The sequence below is a fragment of the Mastigoproctus giganteus genome, chromosome 7, assembly GCF_048544385.1.
Source record: "Mastigoproctus giganteus isolate SK-2022 chromosome 7, ASM4854438v1, whole genome shotgun sequence".
In the NCBI taxonomy this organism is placed as follows: Eukaryota; Metazoa; Arthropoda; class Arachnida; order Uropygi; family Thelyphonidae; genus Mastigoproctus; species Mastigoproctus giganteus.
The window spans coordinates 131,043,451-131,061,985 of record NC_143581.1 but is presented as its reverse complement, the minus strand read 5'-3'; the positions used below and the strand labels follow the sequence as shown (position 1 = coordinate 131,061,985).

Below are 18,535 nucleotides of genomic sequence, written 5' to 3'. Positions count from 1 at the left end.
GGAAGTTAATCCCTTTTTCTAGCATAACGCAACTGCGTTATATGCTATGTCACGTCCAAACATTATCCGTACAAATTACAGTTCACAGCATCGTGATGATTTATACCACATTTTGTTACGGACCCAACAGTAATCGGGCATCTGAATGGCCCAGTCGACAAGCATAACTCTCACACATACACAAAAGAAAAATCCACATCACGTTCTGGACGTGCCTGTCCGCTTACTGAAGGGGACAATTTGGTGTGGTTTCAATATTGACCTCTTTTCGTTTAAGTGCGTCGCCTGAATAGATTCGAATCTCGTGTTCACTAACTACTGAACGATATTGCGCACTTCTTGCGCTATTCCGAATACGCAGCAAAGAAGGGATAATTTTAAAGTATTTTTATTGCAAGATGAAGCACTGTCCCACTTTGCTAGCTCTGTTAACAATTTGTTAACCCAAGAGATGTGTTTTTAAGTAGAGAGAGAGAGAGATGGACAAGCTGAAGATTTCACTAGCTTAGCCACCTACTCTTCTGGATCACACCAAACTACTATGTTTTCGATCGTTGGAGGAGAATAATATTTTGTCTTCGTTTTGTCTTCGTTACTTATTTGTTTCTTCACTCTTTTTTTCCATATTGCCTCTGTATTACTTCTTATATTGTATATTACGTCGTGTTATTGGATATTGCGTACGCAGCCACTTACACAGTCATCTCTATTTTCTTATTTTTACTTTCCTTTATAATAGTTTTACAGTTTTATATATAGAAGTATATATAATATTCACTATATATACGAGTATACAAAGAGATTGACTTGCTGAAAATTGCTTCGAGATTGACCAGTAGATCGCGATCAACTGTCCAATCAGATGTCCAACTCTGGTCATCTAAAGAAACCTTCTACACCACAGCAGTCATTTAGGGTACTGACCTTATTAAACGCCATTGTGAAAGTAATCTCGATGGTATTATCTTTTATTACAATAAAAGATTTTTAGAAGGAACATTCATCTTTCCTTTATTTTATTCGGCTGTCTTAAAATGAAAGGAGAAAAATAAAGCGATATGAATAGAAATACCCAAATATCATAATAAACCCGCTGGAATACATTCATCAGGAACATAAATCTTCATTTTTAACAATTTTGTAATGATTTTTAACAATTCTGTAATGCAACACTTTGCGAAATTTTATTGAATAATTGGCATAATTATTACCGAGAAGTAAAAAATATCGAAAATTATAATCACCATTTGTTAGTTTTGATGTCGTCGTGCGAGTTATCGAAACAGCTGCGCTTATTTTATTTTTTTTTAGATGTCGAAACGATTATGTTATTAAAATATGAGCTACTTTCGATAAGGCTCAACAAACTGGTCTCTGTACAAGAAATTGGATACTATTCTTCTGGTTTTGTATAGGACTTGACCTTCTGAGTCACCTGCGGAGATCGTTTGTCATCGTGCGCTGCAGGAATCTTCAAGATCACTGTTACCATCGGGACATTAGAACCATTAATATCCTTTTCTGCTACACGGGCGGAAAATGTACAATCAGAAATCGCGCTAACGTTAGGAAAAATTTCCAGCTGCATGTCTGTACAGAAGAATAAGGAGTAGAAAGACTAGAAAATACATTTCGAGTACCAATTTCCAAAAATTTGAAACTTGTAGCGTGAAGTACGCTTATCTGTGCAGATTTTTCTCTAGCGAATCCACTAAACAACGTGAAGAAAATGATTTTAAAAAAATGGTGCGCAGTAAAACCTCAATAATTCGGAATAACAGGATGAAGGGATAGTCGGAAGTATGGTACCTAATTATATGTACATTTTTTCAAGCCTTAGTTTATTTCGGAAGAAAAGATTTGTGCTAGAAAATATGCCTTATAGTCTTGCTGTAAAATTGAATGCACTCCTAGCCTGAATTTGTGAATATATAAGTTGTAAATAAGTATAGATGATGTCCTAGTGATATTCGTAAGTAATGATCAATCTATAAATAATTGTTTTCATTCCATCTGAAGTTTATTAAAATTTATTGTTTAAAATAGTGCATTCTTCGTGTTCCATTTGATTTTTTAATTCTTAGTATTCAATTTTGTTTTGAATATAAAAGCTTATTGATGGCATGAAAACATGCCATTGGTGAACTTTTACCTCAATTTAATCAGTTGTAGACGGTTCTTTCCAAATCATGTTGTGCTTTTGAAGAAATCACAACTTCTGTTGAGTAATGATCCTGATGTATTGCTGTTTCAAAACATTGTTCTTGATTTCTCTCTCTCTCTCTCTCTCTCTCTCTCTCAGCGTAAAAATATTGTTTGAATTTCTTATCAAATTTAATAAGAGAGGCAAGGCAGCTCCTGCCTTCGTATAATTTACTTCATCTTTCTTTTCTTCATTTTGCAGTTATTTTTTCAAATGCTTTTGCTATTTCTTCTGCCGTTACCGTGGGATATCCAGCCTCATCTCCATCTTTTTATCGCCATATTCTTACATCCATCAAATTAATACCCATTTTCGCCAGTTGTACGATATATTTGTCTCTTCATCTTTGATTCCGTTTAATTCAGTAAGAACATCGTCTAATATCTATTTCCATGCACTTATTATTGTAATCTGATTTACTTCATTCCAATTGCAGTCCAGTTGTAATCAGCCCACATTTTATATTATAATTTTTATTATAGGCCAGTGTGTTTTATCCTCTTAAATCACTATCAGAATCTCAAAAAAAAAAAAAAAAATTCTACCAGATCAGTTATACACTGGTGTGCAAAACTTAAGGACCAATACTATTTCTAAAGGTTACAACCACAAAAATATTTACTTAAGGTACTCTTTACTGATGAGAGTAGTTTCAGTCTCAGCAGCGATTATGGACGTCAGCTAATCTGGCGAGAGGTTGGCACACGGTCACCATCATCATCATCAGCCATTTTCAATCCACTGCAGGATAAAGGCCTCTCCAGCAACTTTCCAGTTCCTTCTGTTTTGAGCACTGGCCATCCATTTACTACCCACAAACTCATGAATTTCATCTATCCATCTCCTCCTTTGTCTTCCAGGATTTCTTCTAGCTCCTCTTGGGTACCATTCTGTTATTTTTTTAGTCCATCTGTCATCATGTCTTCGAGCTATGTGTTCTGCCCAAGACCATTTTAGTTCTTTAGTTTTGATAAGAATGTCCTTTACTTGAGTTTGCTGCCTAATCCATGTGTTTCTCTTCTTATCTAACAGTCTGATTCCAAATATAATTCGTTCCATTCTTCGCTGTGTAGTTCTCAGCTTCTCTTCCATTCTTTTGGTGAGTGCCCAAGTTTCACTTCCATAAGTTATGGTGGGGTGTATACATTGGTTCATTATTTTACGTTTCAGACAAAGTGGGATATTGCTCTTCAGTATGTGACTATATTTTCTGAATGCTATCCATCCAAAATTTATTATTCTCTTGACTTTTAGCCATTTATCATTATTACAGCTAATAACTTGTCCCAGATAAGTATATGACTCCACCTTTTCAATTACTGCTCCTTCAATCATTATTTCCCTTTCTGTAGCACACTTGTTCATCATTACGTTTGTTTTAGCCATATTCATCTTTAGTCCAAAATCCTTACTAACCGTGCATAACTGATTAAGATTTCCTCTAATTCTTTGGAATCGTGGCTTATGACTACAATGTCATCTGCGAATCGTAAATGGTTTAGGTACTCTCCGTTCATATTGACTCCTTTCTGCGACCAGTCTAATCTTCTGAAAGCTTCCTCAAGGTCAGCAGTAAATAGCTTCGGAGATATTGTCTCTCCTTGTCGAACTCCTTTCTCGATTTTAAATTTCCTACTGTCTTTGTCTAGTCTAATAAAGGAGGTAGCACTCTCATATATTTTCTTCAAAATCATAATATATGGGGTATCAATGCCTTGTCTTTCCAGTGCCCGAAACATTGCCTTATGCTGTATGGAGTCAAATGCCTTTTCATAATCACAAATGCCAGGCATAATGGTGTTTTATATTCATTTGCTTTCTCCATTAGCTGTGATATTTCGTGAAGGTGATCCATAGTTGAGAATCCTGTCCTAAAGCCAGCTTGCTCTTTCGGTTGATTCTCATCAAGTATTCTTTATAATCTGTTAGTAATGACCCTTGGGAACAACTTGTAGAAGTGGGATAACAAGCTAATTTCCAATTTCTGATTTATCTCCTTTTTTATGCAGCAAAACTATGATTGCATTATTCCACTGCTTAGGCGTCACACCTTTTCTAATGCACTTTGTGAAGAGTCTTGCCAGTTTTTGTGTTATGTCTCTTCCTCCCAATTTTAACAACTCTACAGTAATTTCATCTTCCCACGGGGCTTTCTGATTCTTTATTTTCTTCAACGCATGTTCTACCTCATCAGGAAGGATATTGGGTATGTCGTATATGTTACTAATTTGCGATCCATCTTCCCCACTGCTGGTATCATTCCCTCGCTCCTTGTATAATTCTCTATAGTAGTCTTCTGCTATTTGAATTATGCCTTCTCTGCTGTTTATAAGTACACCATCGCTATTCTTCAGTTTCAGTATCATTTGTCTTTCTGTATTACTGCTCATGGCTGCTGATTTAAATCCTTTGTTTTCCCTTAATGCTTGTTCTACTTTTCTTGTGTTAAATCTTCTTATGTCCTCTCTGAGTCTCTTTCTAATGGCTTTGCATAACTCAGTATACTCAATTTTCTCCCTGTCAGTGTTTTTCATTATTACAGCTAATAACTTGTCCCAGATAAGTATATGACGTTTGTATATATTCGTTTGTCGTCTTCGGTTCATCATGACAAGTGTTTTTTGGTTAATTTTTTCTTCTTTGGATTTCTTTTCCCCTATAGGTTTCTTGGGCTTTATCACTTTCAGAAAGTTGTAATATTCCTCGTCGATATCTTGGTCCTGAAAGGTCTGCAAAAGCTCAAACTTGTTCGTAAGTTCCAGTACATACCGCTTTTTCTCCTCTTCTGTTATCTCAAAGACCTTTGTATTATTTACTCGAGTCAGTTTTTTCCTTTCCTTTCCTACATCTATATCAAGTGTACATATTACCATTCTGTGATCACTTCCAACATTTACCTTATTCAGGACGGTAACATCATTCACAATATATCTTCTGTTAGTGAGGATGAAGTCGATTTCATTAACAGTTATCCATTTGGACTCTTCCATGTACACTTTCTGTTCACCCTTTTCTTGAAAAAGTGTTCATTACTGACAGTCCATGAGATTCTGCAAATTCCACAAGTCTTTCATCTCTTTCACTAATTCCAAAATTTCCTATAGTTCCCCTTTCTGCGCTGTTTTGTCTTTTTCCAACCTTAGCTTTGAAGTCCCCCATAATAATAGTGTAGTGGGTTTTCTGCTCATCTAGAAGACTCTCAATTTCGGTGTACATTTCTTCAACCTCTTCATCATCATGGCTGCTTGGTGCATAAATCATTATAATCTTTAGCTTGTACCTCTTAGAAATCTTGAGTATTAGTCTTGACACCCTTAGTGATGTATTTTTGAATTCCAAAATGTTGTTTTTAAAATCTTTATGGACCAGAAACCCAACTCCACCTTCACTCCTTTCACTGTTTCCATTGGTGTACAGCAGATTTCCACTTGATAAAATTATAAGTGATTCATTTCTTCTTGTTTCTGCCAAACCGATGATATTCCAATTCACATTTTATAATTCCTTTTCCAGCTCTAATATCCTGTCTTCACCGATGAGTGATCTTAAGTTATAACAGGCTAAGTTCAGTTTCCGTGCATGGCAGCCTGGTCGTACCCAGAGATTCTTAGCACCCTCTGCTTCCACTCTGATCCTCTCGCTGCCGTAAGAGGGAGAGTGAAAGCTGCTGGGGACTGAGGGCCGTTTGTTTTGTCGTGCTGTCATATGCTGGAGGGTTTGGTCTTTTCCTCTTCACGCTGACCAGGCGTCTTGAAGAGAACCACTCTACACGTTCGTTGCCACCTAAGTGACGTAACAGGGCTTACCATCGAGAAGGTGTGCATGAGTGGATTTTAGGGAGGCAGGCCAACCGGACTTCTAAATCTTCTGTAATAGAGAGATATTGGATCCATCAATGTTTTAGGCTGAGTGTCTGATAACACACAGGACTCCTGTTCCTCTCTAGGCACACGGTATCACCCAGCAAATATCACTGAAAGGGATCGATATGGCGGTCGAGGTGTTCTCGTATGGGGAGGCGTTATCTTGGATGGACATCCACAACTCCAGATACTGGAAGGCGGTACTGTAACCGTGCACGCTACTGTACTGAGGTAATCCTTCCTCATGTAGGTCTGTTCCAAGGTGCAATTGGGCCCGATTCCGTGTTTATGGATGATAACGCCACACCCCATCGCATTGTAGCTATTGATATGCTTTTGGAAAGTGAGGACATTGTTCGTATGGATTGGCCTGCACGTTCCACCGATCTAAATCCCATCGAACACATATGGGACGCTCTGTGCAGTCCCTAGCGGCACGTCCACAAGAAAATTTTCACCAGCGGACGATGATGCTGATAGAGGAATGGACGATGCTACCTCAAGAACTTATCAACAACATTGTTCTAATTATGGACAGAAGGTACAAAGCCAGCATCGACATAAGGGTGGCCATATCTCCTACTGAGGACCACCTCTTCCCTTTGTTCCATCTTTGGCAGTGATGCATCTGTATCATGGCAACCAGTGCTATGTTTCCATTTTTGAATAAAGTCTCTCTGTACCGTTTTGTTTCCGTTGTTATGCCCTTCATCATTTCTGTACCTCACGAGGTTCCTTTGGTATGCTTTTCCCATATCCAGGCCACTCCTATGAGAAGCTACAGGTGAAAACCTGATTAGTCCTTAAATTTTGCACTCCAGTGTAGTAACGAAATGAAAGATATAATTCTATTCACAGCAGTACAATAGCAGAGAATTAATTTCTCAGTTGTTTCTTTCGATATTATAGCTGAGTATGGCTCCCTGGTTTATAAATTGCATGAAGACTGTGGTACTGGGAGATGAGAAAAGTCACTTGATATTGACATCGTCGCTTGATAGAATTTCTATGGAAGGATATGCAAGTGTATTATCTAACAAAAGAAAAAGAAATGCCTTAATGTTTCCATTTGAAATGATTTTATTTCTACTACAAAGTGACTGTCAAACCATTATGAATAATTAGGCCTTGCCAAATTCTCGTTTAGCAAGAATCTCCGGTTCTGCGTAAATACACAAATTAATAAGGTTTCATTGTACTTTTTTTTTTTTCAATTCATATACGCTGACGAATGTGCAGAGAAAAAATCGAATGTTCATTAATTACAGCTATGTTGACACCTTTTCATTCAGTCGATTAGTTTCCATATTCTTAGGCTTCATGTACGGAAATTTAAAATCGTTCGGTTTTTCTTTGGTTTTTCGAGATTAATTGAGCTTATCCAGTCAGTTCCTCCCTTCAAACCTTATTTTGAACAGTGGAAGAATTTTAAAAATTTCGCCGTTGAATTTAATATTTTTTAATTGATGTTAAAATATTAAAATGCAGCACTGCATGATTGCTGGTAATTATCTACTAGATGAATGCACATGGTACGATGGAAAGAGGGAATGGATTAGTGGCAATAGTGCACGTTATGCTGTTGTAATTCTTTCAGTTCTGCAGATTTATTAATTCCTCCCTCAACAGAATATCGTATAGAAATGTTCGCTCATTTGACCTAAAACACGCCCACTTTTCAAACATATTTTTATTAACATTTATAATTTAGGTGATCTACTTTACTTCGTACTACCTTGAGGCTTAAATCGAATACACAGATGTAAGTATTTATAGGCTACATTTAAAAATTGAGTCTTTGTATGGCTGGCTTATTTTTAACATTCGCTTCATCATTTAAGTATTTTGGTGTCATTTTGTCGAATCTATGGCTAAGTGTGAAATACTTTGAATTTCTATTTAAACGTTGTGCTGCTCTCTCTCTCTCTCTCTCTCTCTCTCTCTCTGAATACTTCATTATAAATAGAAATTTAATTTCTTCAAAATTTAAACACTGCACAGATTTTCTGCCTGTTGTATTTTTAACTGATTTATTAACTTCAAATGTATTTCATTCTTTATTTCAGTTTGGTTTCCGATTCCAGTTAAGATCGACTTCTATTCACTTGATATGTAATAGACCAATGCATAAAATTTTAAATCAAAAAATCCTTATTTGGTGTCCCTTTGGACGACAGCAAATATGGAATTTTTCTTTCTTCTCTGCTTTAGAATATTTACTATACTACTACCATTATATGATTGAAGGAAATTTCTTTCAGATGTGTTAAATTAGATTTATTTTTAATTTGTTAAGTTTAACCTGGTGTAAGTTTAAAGCGAAAATGCAACTCAAATTTGAATAAATCGAAATTAAGATTTCGGTCAACAATCAGCACTGAAGTGGAGCCATGTAATAGTAATGGAGGCATGTGATGCAAGAAAGCAAGCGTATGAGCTTATGTAGCATCAGCCAAAAAAAAACATAAAATAAAAATAAATAACCAATTTCACACATCCATTTCCCTCTAAAAGTTCGTCCAGTTCCTCCTTGAATTTATTAAAGCTATCAACTTCCATAACGACAAATAGCAGTTAGTTCCAGCAGTCAACCACCCGCTGGGTAAAGGCAAATTTCCGCACATCTATTCTACAGCTGTCTTTAGGCTCCCTTAGATTCGTAATCTGAGCAAGCGGGTGAATCCCATCAGAATTCAGCGTGCTCAACCCATTCAAGGCCTTATCAGATCACCTCGCAGTTGCCTAGTCTCCAGCCGCTGCAATTTGCCGAACTTAAGCCTTTCTTGGTAAGATCACCCCTTCGTTCCCCTCACCAATCTTGTTGCCCTTCTCTGTACACGCTCAAGCAACTCTACATCTTTCCTAAAATGAGGCCTTCAGACCTGTACGCAGTACTCAAGGCTTGGCCTGGTCATTGTCTTATACAGAGGGACAATCACCTCCTTATCCCTATTAGCAAAATTCCTGTATATCATTTTTGACAATACTCTACGACCTGCTCTGGCAGCCTGTCTGCATTGCTCAGAAAACTTCATATCTGACTGCAATTTGCTCCCAGATCTTTTTCATTTTCTACCACCCTAAGTGTAGTACACACAGTAGGTACGTTTCTCTGTTGTTACTTCTACCCATATGCAGTACTTTGCATTTGTCAAGGTTAAACTTCAGTTGCCACTTCTCAGCCAACGTAGCATAACATGTGCCATGTTATGCTACATACAGAAATATCTAAAACTAGTTCTGTTGTCCGGCTTTATCTGATCCTCTGCAGCAGCAAGCTTTAAAAATATTGGATACACTGTTAGAAAAATAGGAAGCGCCCTGAAAAATACCACAGCGGTTTTAATAACAGTTCCTCCACACTAGTCGGAAAACAAAGGTCTAAGTTCGAATCATGTCAATGGCGCAAGGATTTTTATGAGCTGTTTTCATTCTGTAGTTAGTTGGTCTCAGTCCAATGTTAACAAATATCTTCTTTCATCTTCTCAAGCTCCAACCCAAGCACGGTACTAAGTACTATAAGTTCTAATACCTCTCGTGTTTGCGGTTTACATAAAAAAAAAGACGTGAGTCGTATGGTTTTTCCTTCGGTTTTTCGTCCAGGAAACAGACTGCAGAATACAATTACATCATCACAACATACTCGTGCCTCCTAGCCGTAATTGCTTTTGCGGTTACACATGCATACCTAGACAAAGAGAAGAAACTTCTTCACCATCTCTAGATCAATCCTTCACATAAACTTTAATATAATACCATGGATACTTGACATTTTGTCCAATAGCTTTCGCATTGTAGTTAAATGAATCGCTAAAAGAACAGACGTCGCTGATATTTTATAACTTAGGTGGTAGGAATAACGGAAACACCCTTATCTCACTAATATCCATTACATGTAATATGGCCTGCTCTAAACAGATGTTCCAAATCATACCGTACAGAACTACAACCAACTGGAAATCGATGTTCAAATTTTACTTGATATAGGTCGTATCGAAATCCCTCTTTCATGGAAACATATCTCTAAAGATACAGCCACGGCATTATAAGATCTGCAGTCCTCTTAATCTATTTTTTTTTTTTTTTAAAGCTGTGATCTAATTCATGACTCGGCTTCGATTTCAGTGCTCTAAGCAATCGGATATGAAGGTCTGCATCTCTAGAAGATGAATTTCTCTGTTTCAGTTAGGTGTGAACAAGACACTCTAAATACGATCGGGCGAATCTTTGTAATTTAAGGATTTACTGCTGTAATTCTAAAATACTTACTTTAACTCTAACATTCGCTAACTCTAAACGTTATGTCATGTTAACTCTAAAATACTTGCTTTCTTATTAACAGTCTCAATTTTCTTGAAAAAATGCACATTGATAAATTCTTGTGTTGTACTTAATGACCACTCTTCAAAATACAATCACACGAATGCAGGTTAATTACGAGCAGGAAGGTTAATTCTGGAAGAAAAAATTCTACAACCGTTCTCTGAAACCGACGAACTCGGCTACGGTGTGAGGAAAGCCCGGAAATGCTCCTCCCATTTGGACGGGATTCACATCCAGACCTTTTCCTGGGTTCGAATGAAGTTCCAACTGGGGGTTCCATGTTTTTTAATATTTCCAGTTAGTACCTGCGCAGTAGCGTTTCTGTGCGGTTACTCGTTTACAAGTTACTGTTTTAAGTGGAAAAGCATCTTTGAACACGTGGTTCAAATAACGTGCAGTTATTGAGTTTCTGGAAATGTCACACCTGTCGAAATTCATTGATGATTACAAGCCTTGCGTAAGGATGAAACTGCAAGTTGTTGGAAGCCCTATTCGTCAGCGGGTTTTACAAATCAAAGGTAGCGCGGTAGTAAAGCTATTGTCAATGATCATGATCAGTGGCTGACTGGGTCTAAAAATATTGATTGCCAGGAGACAAAGGGAGAGTGCGCAAGCGCGGGTAGGGTATAGTGTTCTTGATTTGTGCTCCTCTAAGAAAGTTCTCTAAAGTATGGACTTTTAAAAGTTTCCCCATAGTGTCATATACTGATGGATAGCTAAGAGGATGCCTGAATATATGAGCGACTTTAAACAAGCAAGCAATGAACAGGTAATTATTATTTTTGCGTTTTAGGTTTACTACCACATGCAGTAGTTATCCAGTTACTTACAAGACTACAAATCATAAGAATGGTCTGATGTATGGTCTAATGGCCAATAGCAAAGCATTAAACTGGCAAGTACTCATGGCACTGAGTAGGGTTAATACCCGAGGGAGATAACCCTCCTGAAGCAAGTATCTAAGAACAAAGACAAGAGGATTAAGTGTAGACCCCGAGTAGTATCTTTGTAAACTTCACAAACAGCGAAATTCTACTTTAAGTGAAATTTAACCGTAACATAGAGGGTATAGAAGCGAGTTAAAATTAAAGTATGCAATCTGAAAGGGATATCAGCTGCTCTAAAATGACACAGGAATGCGTTATCTGTCACCAGAACCCTGAGACCATCTTTAAATAAATGCTGTACATGTAGCCGTAATTTTTGTACAGCCTGCCTAGGTCCATCATTTAAAAAGTTAAATAAAGAAAGGCGTCTAAAATGGTCTTGTGATTTTTGTCGTGACAGCGCGAGAACTAACACAAAACCAGATATGACAACTAAAGAATTGACATCTGGAGAAGAGACAGAAAGTCCAGTTACCCAGGAAAATCAGGAAAGTGTAGGAATTACACCCGCAGACATCTCTCAAAGGGAAAATCTGACCATATCAGAAAATTCTATACTGAATCCTGATAATGGCGATAAGAGTGGCCAAGTGATCTATGGAGAATTGATAAACGCGCTTATGGACGCCCTCGCTAATCACGTTACTCAATTGACACAGCAGTATTTACTTCCTTTGGCTCAGAATCGGGTTAAACCTACCTCCACTTCTCATAAAACTATACGTTTTGAGTCAGGAGACAAAGACATCGAAGCTGAAAGTACGACTTCTTGTGTAAATATTGTACAAAGCGATTCTGAAATTAATGCGTCTACTTCTCAGGTTAATCTGGGTGTTCTTGAGGATAAGGGCATAAAAGACAAAGAATGTCCGGATAAAATGAATACTGATAAGTCTAAGACAGACCCAGTTTTTACAATTGATGCAGAATGCCTTGCAGATAGTGCTAGAATGCAGGTGGCTGTGACGAAAATAAAGAAAAACTTGAGTGATTTCATGGCTGCTGAAACCAATAAAGTAACTAAGGCAGCCTCAAACATAATCCATAGCTTTTGGGCAGAGATGGAAACAATTACCACGTCATTGATAATTCAAAATGAGAAGTTAAAAGTCAAGACAGAGGAATTACAAATAAGAGATAATATGTTTGACCAAATCATGAGTGGCCAGGCTGGTTTGATGCCACCTTTACAGCCATCTTACGCCGATAAAGTCAGGATCAGCTCGACACAAACGAAGCAGATGTATTCTGGAGGGGATAGAGTGGAACGAGGACAGCATTATAATATAACTGACTCTAGAGATAGGATACTTATGGAAGCTAAAACCGTTACAAAAACACAAATCAGTGTCCCTCAGCATGTGGCGATCTTTAGACCGGTGGACGACTCCAAGCTGGCCTCGGGGTCGGAGGTTAAAGGAGTAATAGCCAAATCTCTGCGTTCTGAACATTAAAAATTAAAAACGTCAGAATTGTCAGAAATAATGGAGTGTTAGTTGAAACATCTAACAAGGAGGATTTAGAGCTGCTTAGACAATCATCCACATTTAAAGATGTTGGTCTACAGTCGGACAAACCAAAAATGACATTTCCTACACTATTAGTTTATGACGTTTCAAGAGATTTGACTAAGGAAGAAATAGTAGAGGACATCTTTATGAAAAATCTTAAAGATTATGGCTTTACTTTGGAAGAAATTCAGGAAGAGGTGACGTTACGTTTTTACTGTTTATTATTATTTTTTACATAGAATTTTTTATTAATTTTTTTGTTTATTATTATATTTTTCTATTTAATTATTTATTTTCTTTTATTTAATTTTTTTTCCCTCGGGTTGGGCAGCCTGAAGTCTCCTGTCCTTTGGTATTGCACTGCTCCACTGGACGACAAATTGGTGCAGCAGCACTAGATAATAGAACCAGGCACAACTCCTCATGCTTAGAAATGGGCAGTAATTGACCGGGTGTTGATCGCTGTACTGTATAGACACAGTTACTCTCTCTCACTCTCTCTCTCTCTCTCTCTCTCTCTCTCTCTCTCTCTCTCTCTCTCTCAACACAGATTTTCCAAGGTGGAGTTCGACTAAACGTCTAGGTGCCACCCAAAACAAGTTTGTTTGTTTGTTATTTAGAGCATTAGTAACTAAGGCCATATTGCTCCGGGATATACGGTGATCATTCCCTGACCTTTCCGCATCTTCCGTATTTGGTGGTGACGGGCTCGAATCCCGGTCTAATCGAGAAGCGTGTGCTACGCACTACTGCTTCTTCCCACCTGGCTACGGAGGTGCCTCAAAAGAAGTGCATCCACATACATAGTATATCTTTTATTGTGTTTTATTGCTTGCAAGTGAAGCTGTGTAATTAAAATTGTTTCTTACGCAGAATGCGATGATATAAATATTAATATACTGGACATTATAAATATTAATATTTATAATAGTAAAATTGTAAAATTTTACTATTATAAATATTGTAAAAGTGTAATAGTAAAAGTTTTATTACATATGCATATATGTAATAAAAATGGATGTAAATATGAATGCCAGGAGACAAACGGGGCCCACCCACAACTATTATATTTTCAAGCTACTAAAAGGTCATTAACATTTTTAACATATTGTCTAATGTTATTGCAAGGGAGCCTACTTGCCATCGGGCAAGCTGACACCCTGACCAGTCCCCCACTGATCATGGTCGAAGCGAAACCAGCAATGTCAACTGACGAAGCGCATAAATCGACCATTCTTATAAATCCAGATCCTGTCTGTGATTTATAAGACCTGTGCAAAGTAGGGAAAGGGTGCATTGCCCTTCTCTATAAGGCGATGGAGAGACTTCATTTGGAACACTGTAATCAGGTCTGAGCACTGCACTTTAAAAAAAAAATGGAGCTCTAGAGAGGGTTCAAAGAAGCGTAACCAGACTGGTGAGGAGTGCTAACCACATGAAGAACAGAGATGTAGTTTCCAAAGCTTGGAAAATCTTATGGAGAATCTGATTGAAATATATAAGGTCCTGAAGAAGATCGGTAAAATGAACGAGTAAGGTATATTTTTACTTGTAGGAGAGAGATAAAAACCGCAGGCTAATCTCATGAAGTTAACTTCTGGGCAACGTTATTGTAGATTATTTGAATAAATTACCTGCTAATATGGCCGAAACAGAAAATTTGGTTAAATAAGCGGAATGAAGAATTATTTATTGGTGATGGGGAAAGTATGAGTGATTGGTTTATTTCTTTATTATTTTATTTTATTTTTATTTCATTATTATTTATTATTATTTTGGAAGATGCAGAAAAAGCTGGCTCTCTTTCGTTAATTCGCAATTCCAATACTAAAAAGCAAATGGACTTATTCGTAGTGATCGTCGAATCAGATATAACTTAATGGATTTCTAAAGAATGTATTCAACACATTTATGTGAGCTATGGTACGGATAGATATACCCCAGGTGGGTCTCTGAGAGGTTTGAGGAACAAATGAAAGGTCAGTGAGGGAAGTTTTCAACAACTTTTGTCCGTTTCGAACGTGAAAAGGGTGAATGACTGGTGATCATTAATCACCAGTCGGAAAGAAACGTTACTATGACTGGTGATTAATCCGTTATTCACTGCTATGATCCAGAAAACAAGAAGCAGTCCAAGGAAGTTTGTCATAAAACATCTCTACGTCAAAATAATTAAAGTCGGCAGAGTGATATTGGCCATTGGCTATTTTTGTGGGACTCTGTGAGCATTATCCGCACCGGATTTTTAGGAAAATAGAAAAAATTAATTCAGTACGCTGCATTGAAATATTGGACAACCTCAAATGAAAAGAAGAATGCCTAGCAATAGAAGAATGCAGTTAGGCAAGGTTGCTCCAACGCCCAACTTTACCTTACTGCAGACGCAACATAATTTTAAATTGTTCCACATCCTTCCTACAGTCCAATTTTTGTTACCAGGCTTACTATGGCAACAGATACGATGCCGATAAAGAAGTTAAAGCAGCCATGAAGAGATGGTGGGTTTGTCAGACAAGAGAATTTTACTTAAACTGCTTTTACGTGAACAGCATGCAAAAAACGTGAACAGCATACATTTCGTCTAGCGCTTTTAGAAAGCGCTAGACGAAATGTATCGAATTAAGTGAGGCGTAAGTAAAAAAATAAATAAATAAAATTTATAGTCGAATTATGAGGATTTTTTTTATCTACAAGTCCGTTTCTTTATTTTTTTTCTCTCGTATTGATTTCTCTATTCCTTCGAAAGTTACTAAATTAGAGCTATTAGCATTGCTTTTCAGACCATCCTCGTGTACTTTAAATACAATGTACGCCTTCTAGAAGAAAATTGTTAAGGGGTACCAATATTTGTTAAACTCAGTATATAAATAAACAAATAATCGGCAAACTATTTAATATACCTCCAATTCCAAACGTTAAATACAGGAAAATTCTACGATAATCAAAATTATCGCAATGAAATGTAATAGGTGAGGCGATTACAATAAAAAGAGCGATAAAAATTATAATGTAATTCTTTTCTATACATGTTTTCAATTGCCTGTTTGCGTTTATTTATCCTTACGACGATGTCAGTGAAGAGTTGCGTTCATGGCAAATGGTTTAATAATCCGTAAATGCTAATTATTAAAGCACCCAGCGTTCGCATTTACTCACGTCTAGTTTTCAGTATCCAGCTTCCACCGCTGGTCTTCACGCGAAAAGTTCGGTTTTACAGTGAACTACAAAATACAGTGTGTACGAGAGAGAGATAAGTAAACTAATTTTTTCAGCTTTTTACGATCTAGCCGCTGCTTTTTCACGAGTCCAACATGTGATGATAAAAACTCATGGATTTTCATTCTTCTTCATATAATCTGGACATTAAAAACGAGTAAAAAGGTTCATAAAAACATGCAAAAAGGAGTTCTCCCATCGAAAAGTTCCCTTTCTGATTTATAGTCATTTTTTTAAGCGTGAACTTGCCTCGCTAAACACACACATTAAACTCACAATTGCAGAAAGAGTTGTGTGTCCTGCTGAGCCAGTCTGCATGGCATCGGTTTCAGTTCTTCGGTCGGACGATGTACTTCAACAACAGTCTCCAGAACTCGCTTATTTCCGAAATCTTTACTTTTTCAACATTGGTCTCCGCGAATACGGTTCTTTGGAGATAAATCAGCATCATTCATCATATCGTGAAGTGTTTTAGTTTTACCCACCGGTTTGAGTGAGCACTACCATTTTGAATTGGTCAAAGTTAACCCTTCCACCAGCACTTGCACAGTTATGAGCAGTGTCGGGTTGGTCTCTCTCTCTCTCGTGTGTGTGTGTGTGTGTGTGTGTGTGTGTGTGTGTGTGTGTGTGTGTGTGTGTGGCGAGTGCTGCATCCCTGGAGCTTTACCCGATTCATGTTCAACAGATATAGAACTTTAGCACCCGATTCATGTTCAACAGATATAGAACTTTAGCACAGACGATTGATTATCCATGTCGTGTAGCTTTCTGCCAGCGGGACCTCCAGCGCACCGTTGAGAACTTCTTTCTCAGCAGCTTGTTATTTAACGATAAGGCCACATTTACGACAAATAGCATATACTGCTTAAATAATACTCCCATTTTACATCTGCCCAAGTACACCAACACTGATGTTTTCGCAAAGTCGGTGCTCGCCAGTGAAAAATTACCTCATCGGGCCACAATTCCTGGTCTTTTGATGGGTATCTCGATCTTTAGATTCGAATTCTGTTTGAATTATTGGAGAATGTTCCTCTGAGTATCCGCCAGGACATGTGATCCCAGCATGAGGGTTCCCCGGTGGCACGTATCAGGAGAAATGGTCCTGTGCCATGGCTGGCGACGCCCACTCCTGATCCGCTGGATTTCTTTGAAAAGTGACGCTTCCCTCGTCAGTGTCGTCTCATGTCGTGTAGATTCAGGTTGTGTTGCTGCATCCGAGACCGATTGCTAAAAATGGCGTAAAGACATTTAAAACTCTGCACTAAACAGTATGTTTCCTTAATGTCCTCACAGCACCATTAAAAGGTTTTCGCCTATCACTTCGAAATGTATAAAAGGGACTGTAACTTGAAAAGGAAGCTTTTTCCGGATATATTTATTTATTATATATTTTTTTTTTCGTGGCCCTACCACCACTATAATTTTGTCGGTGTAATTTATAAACACCCCGTTTACTGAAAATAGTAGTGAAGAACGTTTTTCTTCTTAAGCAACCACAAAATACAGCGTACAATTTTCCTTTTATTTCTAAAAATAGTCCTAGTAAACTAGGCCTGCATAAATTAGACGCTAACCGGAAACAAATTTTAAGCTGCCTCATCACGCCCTCTTATGGGTTACCCCACGGGCTACGCCTCTGCAAATGCTGTTAGCACACTTTCTGACGATTTGTTCTCAAAAAAAGAAGTTTAGTTTCTATAATTTAATCATAGATAATTATTTAAGTTTATTTCCTCAAACTTAACAGTTACTAAACACATTTATTTCTGTGCCTTTTCTTGTTTATTTCTGATCGATGGATGGAAGCGTGGCTAACATCGAAGGGAGTTTAAAAAATGCGCAACTTTCCTTCTAATTCTAGAAGCTAAAGAAGTCTATGATCTACATTTCAATTTTTAACAAAATTGCAGATTTACTGTATATACCAACACACAACAAAATTAACGCAACGAAACAATGATTTACAAGGAAAATCATGAGAGTGTGCAGAGCTAGCAATGCGCCGCCGAACTGAACAAAAATTGACCAGTAATTTTAATTTTTTCTTTTAATCTGACACGCTGATTTCCTTCAGTATATAGTGTGCTTAGGGTCTAACTGCACCAGGGTTTCCCCCCATATCCGCGTAGTATACATTGTGGTGTGATACAGAACACTGTAGAGGCCAGAGGTTTAAAAGTGTATGGATATCGTGGTGCTAATGTTTTGTACCGTTGTTCATCTGGCCTTTTAGCCGTTGGGCCCTAATGGGACCTACCACTGCCCACACTAAGCCCCGTGGAGGCAGACTAGGTACGCCAGTAGTATTGAATGATAGCTTAAACGTTTCAAAACTACTTACATTTTGATCTGTGCACTACGGTGTGCTCACATATCACAGTACAGAGTGTAGCCAATCTGTGGCACGTGTGCCACTCATGGAACGCGCAACAGATTAACGGAGGGCGGTTAGGGTGTTCGTGAGCTACTCGTGACATTTATTTGTTGATCTATATGAAATTTATATTATAAACCTTTTAATTTTTCATT

The 18,535-nt window shown here is 37.6% G+C and overlaps 1 protein-coding gene across 1 annotated transcript in view; it reads right to left on the bottom strand.

Moving 5' to 3' along the window:
* Positions 1-18,535, bottom strand: part of LOC150083202 (thyroid hormone receptor beta-A-like) — a 178,930-nt gene that overhangs the window by 2,789 nt on the left and 157,606 nt on the right. The window lies entirely within an intron of this gene.